A 15643-nucleotide genomic window follows, 5' to 3' on the forward strand; every position below is an offset into this window, starting at 1 on the left:
TGAATATTCAAATTGTCAACGATTACAGGGAGAAGTTGAGAGAATAGGGTAGAAAGATAAAAAATCAGCCATGATGGATTGGCAGAATAGACTTGGTGGATGATTGGGCTAATTTTGCTTGTATGTCTTATATAATTTAGTCTAAATCATGTCTTTGCCCGCGATACCCATATTCAATGAAAAGAATGAAAATTGTGAATTGAGGAAAAAAGCTTCAATTTATGTAACACATTCTACTTTCGTAAACTCTGCAATGAATAATTATTTCTAAAAAAGCCAAAATATATGGCCAATAAAACAGTTAGCTTGTACACTCAGTACCCACTTTATTTGGTACCTCCTGTACCTGATAATGTGGCCAGTCAGTGTATGCTTGTGGCCATCTGCTACTGTAGCCCCTCCTTTTCAAAGTTTAATGTGTTGTGCATTCAGAGATACTCCTTTGCACACCACTGTGGCTATTTGAGTTGCTATCACCTTCCTGCCAGTTTGAACCAGCCTGGTCATTGTTTTCTGACTTTCTTCTCATCAACAAGGCATTTTGCTCACAGAACTACCACTCACTGTGTGCATTTTTTTTTATTGTTTTTCACACTATTCCCTGTAAACTCTAGAGATGTTGTGCATGAAAATCCCGGGAGATCAACAGTTTCTCAGATACTCAAACTACCTAATAATCATTTTGCAGTCAGTCACTTAGATCACATTTCTTCCCCATTCTGATGTTTGTCCTGAAGAACAGCCGAACCTCTTGACCATGTCTTTATGCATTGGGTTGCTGCCACATGATTGGCTGATTAGATATTTGTATTAACCAGCAAGTGTATTGGTGTACCTAATAAAGAAGCCAGTCAGTGAATATGGCAATGCCAGACAGAAAAGCAAACAGATGAGTGAGTGGATAATTTGTTTCCAGTGCTTCTAACTGAAGAAGGCAAGTTGTCCCAAATATTAACCGAACCTGTTGCTCATTCAGGTACTGGGCTCATTGGCATCAACCCTAAAAGGATCCCAAAAAGCTAAATGCATTCATTCACAAGAACAGAAGATGACAGGGCTAGGAGTAGGCTATCAGGACCTTCAAGCTTCCCCTGCTGTTTAATATAATCATGACTGATCTACGCTCACCTCATCTCCTCTTTGTTCCATTTCCCCTTGACCCTAAATTCTTTAATCTTTCAAATATTCATCTACCTCCACTGTGTGTGTGTGTGTGTGTGTGTGTGTGTGTGTGTGTGTGCGCTCGTGCCCTTAACTCCTGGTGGACTTGTTGGGGCGCCGTCACGACAAGCTTTTTTGGTATGCCCATCGTACAGCGTGTCTTGGGCATCTGAAACCTGGCGGAGCACATCCCTCTCCAGGTTTTTTTTTTACGAAGTCGAGTTGTTAGCTCGACACTCAACCCAGACACGGATAGAGAGTGTGCAAGGGAGCCGACCGGATTCAAACTCGAGACCTCTCGCCCCAAAGTCCAGTGCTGATGCCACTATGTCACCAGCCGGCCTTTAAATATGTCTAATGACCCAGATTTCACCACACTCAGCGGTAGAGAATTCTAGAGATTCAGTGTCCTCTGAGAGAACAAATTTCACTCAGTTTTAAATGACTGGCCCTTTATTATGACCTGGATTCTAAATCCTTTCAAGACCTCATCTCTAGTTACTCCTGTGGTCTTTCCTGATGCTATAGCTCTTTCCCCATCTCTTGCACAAGATCACAGTAGGTAAACTCAGCACATTATCTACTCTTAACTCTGGACTTCCTTTCTGATCTCCTTTCCCTCCACCTTAAAACCATTCTTCAAAATCAGCTCAGCTGCTCTAATATATCCTCATGTTACTTATTTTGTGGGCACGTAATAGAATCATAGAGAGGAACCGCAAGGCACTGATAGGGTAGGCCTGCAGTAATTTAATTTCCTAATTTCCAGATGGGTCTTGCGATCATAAAAAACTGTTTATAAAAGATAATAACAGCTTTAGTTGGCCCCATAGTAGCCACAGTGTCTGAGCGCACCACTATTTTAGCAGAAGGGAAGTGGAAGAGGTGGATGGTGTGAAGCTAGAGCACCTAGCAGAAAGTTACAGACTCACAGAGAGGACATACAAACACCTTGGAGAGAGCATCAGAGATCTGGATTGAAACGATCCCTTTCGTGCTGTGAGGCAGCAGCTCTGCCAGCTGTGACACTATGATGTCCATGATGGGTATCACAGTATGTCCTCAGCACTGAAGCACAAGGCAGCATTGATGAAATCTGAAATAAAAAGCATGGTTGTTTCCAAATATACATCAGCAGATATTTCTCCCTCTTCTATGCAATCTTTTCAAACATAATTAGGAGGTGGGGAAGATATGGCACTGAACAATCTGCTGGAGCTCAGTAGTTCAATCAGCATCTGTGGAGGGAAAAGAATTGTCAGTGTTTCAGATTGAAATCCTGCATCAGGACTTGAACGGACTTTTCTAAAACTGCCTTGTCTTACCTCTTGCACTTTATTTGTTAACTAGCACTGCCCTTTCTCTAACTACAACACTATACTCTGTATTTTGTTTTTTTTATATATACCATGTATGTCATGACCTGTCTGGATATCACACAAACAAGTTGCTTCCACAGTATCTCAGTACAAGTGACAATAATAAACCAATTGGAATTGGGGTTGGTTTGTTATTGCCACGTGTATCAGCTTGTCTCGCATACTGTTTAAACACCTCACATCATTACACAGTGCATTGATGTCGAACAAGGTAAAACAATAACAATGCAGAATAAAGTTTAACAGCTACAGAGAAAGTGTAGAGCAGGTAAACAATAAGGTGCAAGGACATAATGATTGTAGATTCTGATCTCAAGAATCCATCTTATTTTAGTAAGGAAGCATTCAATAGTCTTATAACACCTGGAAGAAACGGTCCTTGCTTTCAGGTTTTTGTATCTTCTACCTGATGGAAGATTGGAGAAGAGAGAAGGTCTGGGGTGAGTGAATTGTTTATGCTGACTGCTTTACAGAGGCAGCAAGAAATAGAGACAGTACCAATACTAAAACATTTAACAGACATGATCAGTTTCACAACTTTCCTTGGTTATTTTAGGTGGCAAGGCTGCGTGATACTGCCCTTGAGAAGGTGGTTTTGAGCCAACATCATGAGCTTTTGCAGTCCGTTTGACAAAGTGGCATTAGAAGGTTACCAAAGCTTTGAGTGAGTAAGATGCAGTGATATATTTTCCCGTTGGGACAGTGTAAATCCTGAGGAGATGGTGCAATTGGTAATCCTTTGACATGTTTACAGAATAAATCTATTTTGTGCCTCTAATTTCTCAACACTGTCTCTTTAAATGATTTAACTTGATGTTAAGAATTCCTGTCAGGGGCGCAGAGAGCTGTAAATCCCATAGGTCTTGACAGCCATGTTTCATTCAGTATTTAACTTAATTTAAATGAGGGCATCATTCTTTATAGTTACTTGAATATTAATACAACTGGATTAAGAACATGTTAGAAAATGTCCTCTTATTCCCTTCAGTCCCTGTAAAGGATGATTTATTGCATTTGTTCTGTTGTAGAATTAACACATTTAAACCATATGCATGTCTCATTGAACATCCTAAAGAAACCACTTTACCATTGCTGATTAAAGTCTTCACAAAGCTTGCTCAGTTTTTCAGTTCATTCAGAATTAATTGTCCTCTCTCCTGGTGAATGAACACTCCGTTCCAAAATCTAATTCCCACTTCAGGTGGGTAAAGTTCATGGCATTACATGATCCCACTGCTGTTTGCAGTTAATGAGTCCCATGTGCACTTGAGCATGTAACGAACCTTGTGAAGTCAAAGATGTGTTCAAGAGCTATGACCGAATGTGAATTGGATTACTAAGTTTACTTGGACATTGTCAGCATCATTAGCAAGGTTAGCATTTCTTGCCCAGTCCTTCAGAAGATGAAGATGAGCCAACTCCTTGCAGACCTTAGTACCACAGGGAAAAAGAGTCCATGTTGGTTCATCAGTCCCATTCCCTTTATTTCCTGCACCCCACTCTACATTCTCTTTTTCACATACCCATCAGCCCCCCTTTGATTCCTTTGCTACTCACCCACACCAGGGCAATTTATAGCACAACATTTCACTAATAAATTGTCCTGGCCCAAACACGTAGACAGTATGGTCAAAAAAACGGACTAGTACTTTTGCTTCCCTAGAAGGCTAAGAAAATTCAGTATGACCCTTTGACTTTCACCAGTTTTTACAGATGAGCCATAGAAAGCATCCGATCCAGATGCATTACCACTTGGTATATCTAGGATTGCAAAAAATGGCAGAGAGTAATGAATGCAGCCTAGTCCATCATGGAAACCTGCCTCCCCACACTTCCAGCTGCCTCAAGAAGGCATCCAACATAATAAATGACCACCATGGCCATTCTCTCGTCTACCCCCTTCCACTGGGTAGAAAATACAAAGGTGTGAGAACATAGACCAATTGGCTCATGGGCTACTTTTATTCTGTCATCAGACTCTTGAAAGGACCTCTTACAGGATAACGAAGAGTTCTTAATCTCACAATTCACCTCATCATGACCCTCATACTTTATTCGTCTACCTGCACTTCCTCTGTAACTGTAACACTATATTCTGCATTTGTTATTTTTCCCATCTGCACTACCTAAAAATATTTATGTATGGAATGATCTGACAAGTTGGCATTCCAGCCAAATCTCTTCATTGTATCTCAGTAGCAACAGCACTAATATACCAATACCAATGACCAGTCTTTGGTATGTAGGAGGAAACCAGATTACTTGGGGCAAACCCAAGCAGTCACAAGGAGAAGCTGGGACTCTAGAGCAGTGAGGCAGCAATGCTAATACTGCTGTGCTGCCATGCTACACAGGAATGGCTCCCCAAGTTGTGGTTGGGGAGTAAGCTTGAGGATGTAGACAGATGGCAATGAGGAGACAGTGCCATGTTTCCAGTTCAGAATGGCAAATGAATTTGAGGTAAGGGTGCAGGTGTTCTTGCTGGCCTTCCCTTGCCTAGATAGAGAGCCATGGAGTCATAGATGAGTTAATTCCTCAATCCACCAGATCACTGGCCTTGCATTTTAGTTGAAACGTCCTTCAGCCACCTGGTCCATACTCACCAAGGATCACAAAGGCGAGGAAGGAGGACGGGGTCGAGACAACAGAGACTTATGGAGAAGAGGAGTTCAGTGGGTAATGCCGTTCCAGCTGACCAGAAGTGCACTGAGAGCTGTAAACGTAAAGGAGTTGGGTGCTTACTAATCTGGTTAACAACGGATGGTGCAATCTGGGGCATATTACGATCGAGCAACATGTTTGCCGACTGGATATTGAACTTTTTACTGTTGGACTTCGGCCACATTCCACCGTGATACAACACTCGGCGGCACGGGAGGTCATTCCTGCCCGTGGCCATCGAACGTGCAGCTCCTCCCGTGGAGGGTCAGACACCCTGAGCCAATAGACTGGTCCTGGACTTATTTTCCATCTGGCATAGTTTGCATTTTGCTGTTTGATTGTTGGTGATTTTTGTATTGCTATATTTACGCTCTATTCTTGGTTGGTGCGGCTGTAACGAAACCAAATTTCCCTTGGGATTAATAAAGTATATCTATCTAAGTTACTCCCATTTACTTCCATTGAGCTCATAATGTGGTAGATGGTGGAAGTTTCCTGTTTCAAAAACACTGAGGATGAATCCTTGGTAGTTTGCTCTGATGCATTTTGAAGATAATACACATTTGGTACTGAGTACCTCCTGCCCCAATAATGCCAAACTCAGGTTGAAGGAGCAACTCCCCATATTCCATCTGGGTAGATTGACAGCATTAACATTGATTTTTCTAACTTCTGGCAATTTCTCCTTTTCCACCCTCTTCTTTTTTTTCATTTCTAATTCTGATTATTCTCTCATCCTTGCATTTCTTCTCACCAGCCTATCACTTTCCTCTTGTGCCCACCTCCTTCCCTTTCTTCTGTGGTTCACTGTCCTCTCCCACTAGATTCCTTCTTCTTCTGTCCTCACCTCTTCCACCTAATCCCTCCCAGTCTCCCATTCCATTCTTCCTCCCTCATCCAACCACCTTCCCCTCAGCTAGTCCCTATCACCTGCCAGCTTGTACTCCTTCTTTCCCGCAGCCATCATATTCTGTCTTCTGTCCCCTTCTTCTCCAAACCTGATGTCGGGTATCAGCCCAAAACTTCAACTTTTTGTTCCCTCCATAGTTGCTGCCTGACTCGTTGAATTCCTCCAGCATTTTGTGTGTTCTGCTCAAGATTTACAGCATCTGCAGAATCTCTTGTGTTTAGGATGGAAATTCCCTTTTACAGACTCAGGACAGTTCTGAATGCTGTATTGACAAACGGAATTGCAGCCAAATTCTCAAAGCAAGTCTAATAAACAAACAATAATGATTAATTGACCAGTTAATGATGTCACTCCTATGAGAAACCTTGCTCTATGGAAGATAGTAAATAAATAAATAAAGTGTGGTCATAAAGCCTGCGGATACTGGAAATCCAGAGCTACACATACAAAATACAGGAAGAACTCAACGGCTCAGGAAGCATCTATGGAAATGAATAAACAGTCAACATTTCGGGCTAAGACCCTTCATCAGGATAGAAAAGGAAGGAGGAAGACTACAGAATAAAAAGGTGGGCGAAGGAGGCTTGCTGGAATGTGATAGAGGAAGCCAGGTTGGTGGGAAGGGTAGAAGAGCTGGAGGAGAAGGAATCTGATTGGAGAGCACAGTGGACCATAGGAGAAAGGGAAAGAGGAAAGGAGGAGAGAACCTGGGGTAAGTGATGGGTAGGTGAGAAGTGGAAGAAGGCCAGAGTGGGGAACAGAGGAAGAGGGATTGCGGGAGGATTTTTTTTTACCGGAAGGAGAAGCTGATATTCATGCCGTCAGGTGCAGCTATTGTTACCAAGTAGGTTGAGAGATAACTTGTGTTTTGGTCACTAAGGAGAACTTCCTTTCCCTTGAAAGAGTTCTGTGGGATCTTTCATGTCCACCTAAGAAGGTAGATTCATTGACAGCTCATCTGCAGATAGAACTTGTGACAGTGCAGCCCTGTATTACTGGGGGTGCCAGCATAGACTTGTGCACTTAAATCTTTGGAGTGGGGCATGATCACACTATCTTGTGATTCAGACTGAGTGCCTTTAACATACACAAGGAATTCTGAAGGCGCTGGTAATCTTGAGCAACACATGCAAAATGCTAGGTGAACCTATCAGGTCAGGCATCATCTATGGATGGGAATAAACGAGTCAATCTTTCAGGCCCAGACCATTCATCGGGACCTGTTCTTTGAACCAAACTGCATAACCTTAATCACTATCTCTGAATAGCAACACTGTGATCATTTGCACGACAATGGACTTCGTATTTTTAATTCTGATTGTGCTCTCTCCTATATAATTTTGTGTAACTTATTTTTCTCTTGTGTATCTGATGCTGTGTGCTTGTGTTACTGCTGCAAATAAGGTTTTTCACAAACATAGTGCACATATGTTCTCATGCATATAGCAAGAAACATGAGGTGACAACTGAAGCATGAATATCTGTGCTTTCTTTTCTATGAATAGTGGACTCACTGTGATTCATATTCATCTTTTTACTTTGTTTCTCTGTGTTGAAGATCAATGCGTTGAAAGACTTTTTGGGGAGGAATGGGAAGAAAATTATTTTCTTGTATTAATCCAGGAAGGTTGACATCCTGCCTGAGACTTCTGTTTTGCCAATTGAATGGGACTCGAAGTAAGATCAATTGTAGGACGCATATCCCGTTCCAATCTTGTTGCATTTAGTGGCTGGGATATTCCTACTTTAGTGGTGATGCTATAGGCAGCACCCAATTACTGGACACATACTGTGAACCAGAGAAGAAACAACAGAAGGTCCTATTCTTTCAGAGACTCCTTCTTCTCCTACCTCGACCTTCTGGGTGAAAAATCCATTTACTTAGCAAGCCCAGTGGAAATTCACAATAAACTCAGCACCAGTCTAAATGTTGCAATTTGTGCATAAATGACCTGAGCAAAGCTAGTCAAAAATATTGGGTGATCTTTTCTGTGGGTATTCCATTATTCGATGCTTTTTCTTTGGTTTGAGTTCATAGCGGAAAACTGAAATCTTTAAAATCCAATGATTTAACTCCCATTTTACAAGTATAGGAGAGAATGCTTCCAATAGTGGGACACTCCTGGACCAGAGGGAAATGCCTTGGAACAGAAGGACAGCCCTTTAGGACAAAGATGAGGAGGAATTTCTTTAGCTAGAGGTTGGCGAATCCATGGACTGCTGTGGAGGCCAAGTCACTGGGTATATTTAAAGTGGGGGTTGATAAGTTTGTGATTAGTAAGGACATCAAAGGTTATGGAGACATGTCAGGAGAATAGGGTTGGGAGGGGAAATAAATTATCCAAGCGATCCATTCACATGGTGAGTATCAGATCCCCCACCATAGATTTAAAAACTTTTCCTGAGCTGCTGTCTAATCTAATTGACATAAATCAACAGTGTATCTTCTATTTGCTGCCAAGGTAAATAGATCATTCTGATAAGTTCTGTCTGGCGCTTCCATGATGTTGTGCACATCAGTTAAATCTCCCCTGTGTCGCCAATGCTCCAATGGAAGTAACACCAGCCCTACCATTTTAGTCAGGATACAGTAGCAGAAACTGCTCGCAAGCATTTCTTCTTACAGGCCCATGCTGATTATAGCAGTCTTGTTCTACTGAGGCAAATTGGATCACTTAGCACAGACGGGTGCACAGTATGGCGCATTCTAAAGGAAAAGGTGCCAATAACGAGCATTCAGTTAATGAACCGCAAAGCTTCCAATTAGCGCTGTGAAAATGATAATTTAGATGATCAATATGGTGGTGTATTTAGCGTACCAGCCAACACATGAGGAATATCACCCTAGAAAAAAAATGATAGACAACATTACCGTGTTATTATTCTATGGGATTAATTAATTACACAAAAAACACAAATCAGGCACAGAGTTTGCACAATTGACAATTGTCCTAATTACTAGTAATTGCCTTCATTTAGATTACAGCACTGCCAGTGCTGCAGTTAATAAATTATGTGAATGTTAATTTGAAACTCCACTGTCACTGCTACATCCAAGGTTGCATATTGCAACTTTGTGTTTCCATTTTGCACAGGCTTTCGCTGATTTCCATCAATACCTGGCTCGAGCCAAGAAATGTAATTGGGACTGACCCATCACATATCAAGCTAGCAAATTAGATGGGGGGGGGGTGCTATTCCAACTGCATTACAGAACAGTGCAAAAACCGGAGGATCCGGCCAATTGAAAGCAAAATAGCTGCTTCTAATTTGGTATAATGATGCTGTAGTGAAAAAAAAAGTGCCACCATTAATGTTAAACACATTTATGACCATTTGCAATTTTCATGGATAATTAAGCAGTCCATTCTCACATGCAGAGAGATCCATACTAACTCTAAGTTTAATCTAAACTTCTCCAACTAGAACAAAATTAGCTCTTGCTCACAAATTAGAGCTAAAATTCTCCAGGGCTAGTGAAAGTCAACCCATGTCTACCTTTGCAAGCAACAGAGTATAAATTTGTGAGTTGCTTGAAAATGTAATATTACAATAGTGTGCATGTTGTTGAATCATTTTCCAAATATTGCAATTATGCCTGCTGGATGAACTCATACAATATGGAATGAAGGTTGGATGGTTCCCATGGCTGCACACTTCCACATCAATCCTGATGACTGTAAATAAAAACAAAAGCATTCTTGAAATAAATGCATAATATTTTCCAGGCAAGTTATCATTTTCTGTTTGGCAGACACCTCATGTTATTTGGCATTTCTAGATGAAAACAAGCCAAAGAAAGGAACAAAATTGTAAAAACAAAGGCATCCGCATTCTTGTGTAGACAGGAAGGAGGCGAGTGAAATTGTGCTCTTGGATGTTGTCAAGGTATAGAAGACACTTTAGCTAAAGATCCAATAATCCATCTTGCCCCATTCCTTCAGATGATTACTGATTGTAGAACATTTCTCTCATCACTTTTATTTCTAATGACATTACTTGTTTGGAACATCATTTGAAAAAGCAGAACCAGCTTTCCCCATGAACACTGTTGACACATAACTTAAGCATTCTTTGTTGTTTACACAATTCATTATGGGTTATATGTAAAAGTACGTAAAGGGCATAGTCATAGCTTTACCATATCATATGGACACGCCTTGCTGAATGTAAGACAAAGTACACATGTTATCTCCTGGCTCCGTGATTTTCTTTCAATTAGTTTTGTCTTTTGCAATTGTAAAAGATAACTGTGGCAATGAAGAAGTTTTAAATGAACGTGAGACAACTTCCTTCCTGTCAAAGCACAGTGAGATGTTCCAGTTAAAACAGAGCATGTTGTTTCTTTGGGAGAAGAGAAATGGTCAAATGAAGAAAAAGGCAGAAAATGATGAGCTCATAGCTAGTGATAATAATAATAACAAATCATGTTTAAAAGACCTTTACGATTCCACAAGAGATAACTGGATTTTGTATACTGATCAAAATGAGAAGTATTTTGAAAAGACTGAAATAGCCAATGCAAAGCAAGAGCCAGTTTTGCTGACTGTAGTAAGTGGACAGACATACAGTTTGCTTAGGAGTTTTCCTGTCCCAACCAAGCCAGCAGAAATGAGCTTTGCTGATATCATGAAAGTATTACAGGGACAGTTAGAACCAAAACCATTGCTTAATGCAGAATGCTTTAGGTTTCATTAGAAGAATCAAAAGAAGTTGTTTGAGCATTGCCAGTTTGGTGATGGAATTAAGGATGCAGTAAGGGATTGTTTAGTTTGCGGAGTCTTACGACAAAGCATTCAAAAATGGGTCCTAACTGAAGCACAACTACATTAAAATAAAACAATTGAAATAATTGTATCAATGGATGCAATTGAGCTCCAGTCAGGAAGGAAAGTAAGCATGAACACATTTGCAATGTCAAAATAGGAACCTGCCTGGCTGAAAAAATTGTGTTACCATTGTGGCAGTGGATCACATACACCAGACAAATATAGGTTTAAACACAAAATTTGCAGAAAATGCAACAAAGTTGGACACATACAAGAGCATGTTGAGCAAACTAAAACATAGAGACTGCACCGGGAAGAGATAAAGATAAATAAATTTGCAGTTTCAAAAGAACACTAATCTGCTTGTTGTTGATGAAATATCTGATAATATAAGAGTGATACAGGACTGAGTAACTTTGAGATTTAAAATGTGTAAACTAACAAGAGACAAGCAACATGGCTTACTCCAGAAGTGAAAGGAAAATTAATTAAAATGGAATTGGACGCTAGCGCAATTCATTCCACAAAAATGAGTTTGAATGGCATTTCAAAGATACTGAACTGAAGCCTGAAGGTATCCAACATAATGGAGAAAGATAACTTATGTGGGAATGAGAGTGAAACTGTGGCACATGGCCAAGTGGTTAAGGTGTTGGACTAGCAAACTGAAGGTCTTGAGTTCGAGTCCCAGCCAAGGCAACGTGTTGTGTCCTTGAGCAAGGCACTTAACCACATATTACTCCAGTCCACCCAGCTGAAAATGGGTACCGGCAAAATGCTGGGGGTTAACTTTGCAATAGACTGGCCCCCTGTCTGGGGGAGGGGGGTGGGGGGGTAGTCTCGTACTCGCAGTCGCTTCACGCCATGGAAACCGTCATAAGCACCGGACTGATGAGCCTATAAGGCTCGGGACAGACTTTAACTTTAAGAGTGAAGCAGTGAAACAATTTGTAACAGTGAAATACAACAACCAACAAGCCATCTTGGGCTTGTATGTGGTAAAAGCAGGAGGGCAAGCATTGTGGGGTTGTGATTGGCTGAGACAACTACAGCTTGATTGTTTTTCATGCCAAGTCCCCTGCAATAGGGTCAACTGAAAGTGAACTAAGAAAGGTTCTGGATGATGCCACAACATTGGAAAACTCAGACATATCAAGGGTAAAATAGTACTAAGTGAAGATTCCACACCAAGCCCATCCAGTTCCCTATACTATTCATGACCCAGCAAGCTAGATTGCATGGAGGCTGAAGAAAGTATTTCCAAGGTAGAGTGGGGTTCATTAGAACACCAATGGTCCCAGTAGCCAAGAAGAATTGGGTCTGTCGGGATCTGTGATGACCTTAAGGTCACCAACCCTGCACTGAAAGTAGATCAATACCCTCAGCTCAGGACAGAGGATATACTTATAAACCTTTCTGGAGTGATGCACTTCAGCGAAGTGGACTTTGCTGAGGCCCACCTACAGATGGAGATGGAAGAAGAGTCCAAAGTACTTCTCACTATGATCACTGACAAATGGCTTTAAAAGACTTATTTTTGGAGTGGCATCTGCATCTACACTCTGGTAGAATGGCAGGGATCAGGTGTTGCAAGGCTGCCCAGGCACTCAGTGTTACCTGGATGACATAATTGTTACCAGTAAGGATGACAAGGAGCATCTCCAAAATCTCAAGGCAGTGTTAAAAAGATTAGAGGGTTATGGGCTCAGCATGATGCAATAAATGTGTTTTTTTTAAAACAAAGCATCACTTACTATGGACATACCATTCACACGCCTGTATTACACAAGTGTGCAGAGGAAGTTCAAGCACTGGTGGTTGCCCCGCGAATAAAGCACATGTCACAATTGTAGTCCTTTTTAGGATTTATTAATTAGTATAACAGGTTTCTGCCAAGCTTGGCTACTGTGCTCCACCCCTTGAACTCATTACTACAGATCGGGAAGAAATAGAAATGGTCAAAGCAATGTGAGGTAGCCTTCAAAAAGACAAATAAAATGGTCACACATTATGATCCATTTGTCCAGTGAATCTTGCCTGTGACATCTTGCCTTATGGGATAGGTGCAGTCATTTCATGTGGGGAATGATGGAAGTGAACACCACATAACATTTGGGTCACGTTCCCTTATCGCTGCAAAGAAAAATTATACATAGATTTACAGAGAGGCTTTCAGTCTTGTTTGGAGGGTGTAAAACATTTCAACCGCTACTTGCATGGGAGAGAGTTTACCCTCATTACTAATTATCAACCACTAGTGACCACTTTCACTACACACTGTGTACATGCATCTATTGATGCTTTTGGACACATCTTCAGTGATGTTCCTGGAATCATCGGGTGTTTCGGGTCTTTCAACATCATACAACCTCCTCCAGGTGACCCCGCCGGGGCTGATCAGACCCCAGCTTGTGTCCAGATGGCTAGCTACTTATGACTCCATGGCTCCCCTCTTTTGAGCCACAGCCATCTTGAGGCCCTCTCTGCCGCATCGGTGGTACTGCGGATGGCTCTCCTCTTCCTCTCTCCCTCGATGCCCAAAATGCTGAAGGCTCTAACTAAAGAACGGGCTATGAATCCCCTACAACCAACCTCCACTGGGAGACACTTCGTTCTCCATCCAGCCTGCTGACAGTTGCTGACAGAGCTTCCTTTCAAAGGCCTCCTCCAAGCTATCTTCCCATGGGACTGTCAGCTCCAGTAGCACCGCTTGCTTAGTAGACTCAGACACTAGGACAATGTCTGGTCGCAGGGTGGTAGAAGATTGTTCCACCAACAGTGCAGCACAAATGCAGATATGAGCTCTGATATTGAGGGCTCCATTACAAGATCAAATTCAAGGGGACAAATCATCATGGAAATGCTGATGGGACATCCTGTTTACCCTTGTTTTCAACTGGTGTCGGTTTCCTGGTGTTTAAGTATTTTTTTTTAACAGAATTAGTGAGAAAATGTTTAATTAAGCAACAACTTATTCCATCCCCTCCCCTTCCTTGTCTAGAGTATAATAGGATACTTACTCACTGCCATCAGTTTTTGAACAATGATAAAACTTTAAAAAAGCTAAAACTTAAAACAACCAGTCAAAGAAGGAAGACAGCCTGGTCACGGTATGCTGTTCCTTGCAAATACTAATGTATGAAAACAGCATACCACACACACACGTGTCCATAAAAGTCTCATCACTATCCCATAAAGCTTTATCTTTCAATATATGTATTCCATGAGTGATTATGCTTGCAATATACACCAGTGTTTTTAAACCAAAAGTTGTGAAAGGTGCTGTTGCTCTTGACACTCTGATTTTAATACAGCGAGAATTATGATTCCCTCTAAGCCAAGCCCTTCTGTTTTCAAAGTAAAGATATTATCAAGCTACACACATTTTCATGACGGCATTCATGATAAGTACGAAGAAGCACAATAGAATCAATGAACGACCACACCCAACGGTACGGACAAACATCAATGTGGAAAAGACAACAAACTGTGTTAACACAGTGAGAAGGGAGCATGGCCTGGGTGGTGGGGCTCCTTGATGATGGATGCTGCTTTCCCGTGAAAGAACAAATGTAGATATGCTCATTGAAGGGGAGAGCTTTACCTGTGGTGGATGTTCCATTCAAGGGCATTGATGTTTCCATACCAGGACGATTCAACTGGTCAATATACTCTCCATCACACATCTCTAGAAGTTTGTCAAAGTTTTAGATAACATGCCGAATCTTCACAAACTAATAAGGAAGTAGAGGAGTTGTAGTGCTTTCTTTGTAATGACACTTTAATGCAGGATCCCGGACAGATCCTCTGAGGAATTTGAAGTTGCTGACCTTCTACACTTCTGATCCCCCGATGAGGACTGACTCATAGATCTTCGATTTCCTCCTCCTGTAGTCAATAATCGGTTCCTTGGTCTTGCTGACATTGAGTGAAAGGTTATTGTTGTGGCACCAGTCAGCCAGATTTTCAATCTCACTCCTATCTGCTGATTCATCACCACCTTTGATTTGGCCAACCAGCACTAGTGTCGTTGGTTAATGTAAATATGACATTGGAACTGTGCTTAGCCACACAGTCATAAGTATAAAGTGAGTAGAGCAGGGATTTAAGCACATAGCCTTGTGGTGCACCTGCGCTGGTAGTTATTGTGGAGGAGATGTTACTGTCATTCCGAACTGGCTGAGGTCTCCAAGTGAGGAAAACAAGGATCAAGTTGCACAAGGAAGTATTGAAACTTATTGATTAGTTTTGAGGGGATGATTGTACTGAATGCCAAGCTGTAGTCAATGAAGAGCATCCCAATGTCTGCACCTTCATTATTCAGATGTTGCAGTGTTGAGTGAAGAGCTAATGAAATGGCATCTGCTGTTGATCTGTTATGACAGTAGGCAAATTGGAGTGGATCCAAGTCACTTGTCAGGCAGGAGTTGATATGCTTTGGCACCAACCTCTCACAGCACTTCAGCCTGTTGATGTAAATGCTTCTGGATGATAGTCACTGAGGCAGGTTACCATGTCCTTCTTAGGCATCTGTATAACTGAAGCTTGCTAGACGCAGATGGCCTCCTCAGACGGCTGAAGCGAGAGGTTAAAGGTGTCAGTGAACACTCCAGGCATTTGATCAGCACAGGTTCGTAGTCAGGTACCCCATCAGGGCCGGCTGCTATCTGTGGGTTCACCCTCCCGAAGAATGCTCCCTCATCAGCCTCAGGGATTGAAACCACAGTGTCACCAGGGGCTGTAGGGGTTTGCGAAGGAGCCTG

The sequence above is a fragment of the Mobula hypostoma genome, chromosome 5 (assembly GCF_963921235.1).
Source record: "Mobula hypostoma chromosome 5, sMobHyp1.1, whole genome shotgun sequence".
Lineage (NCBI taxonomy): Eukaryota > Metazoa > Chordata > Chondrichthyes > Myliobatiformes > Myliobatidae > Mobula > Mobula hypostoma.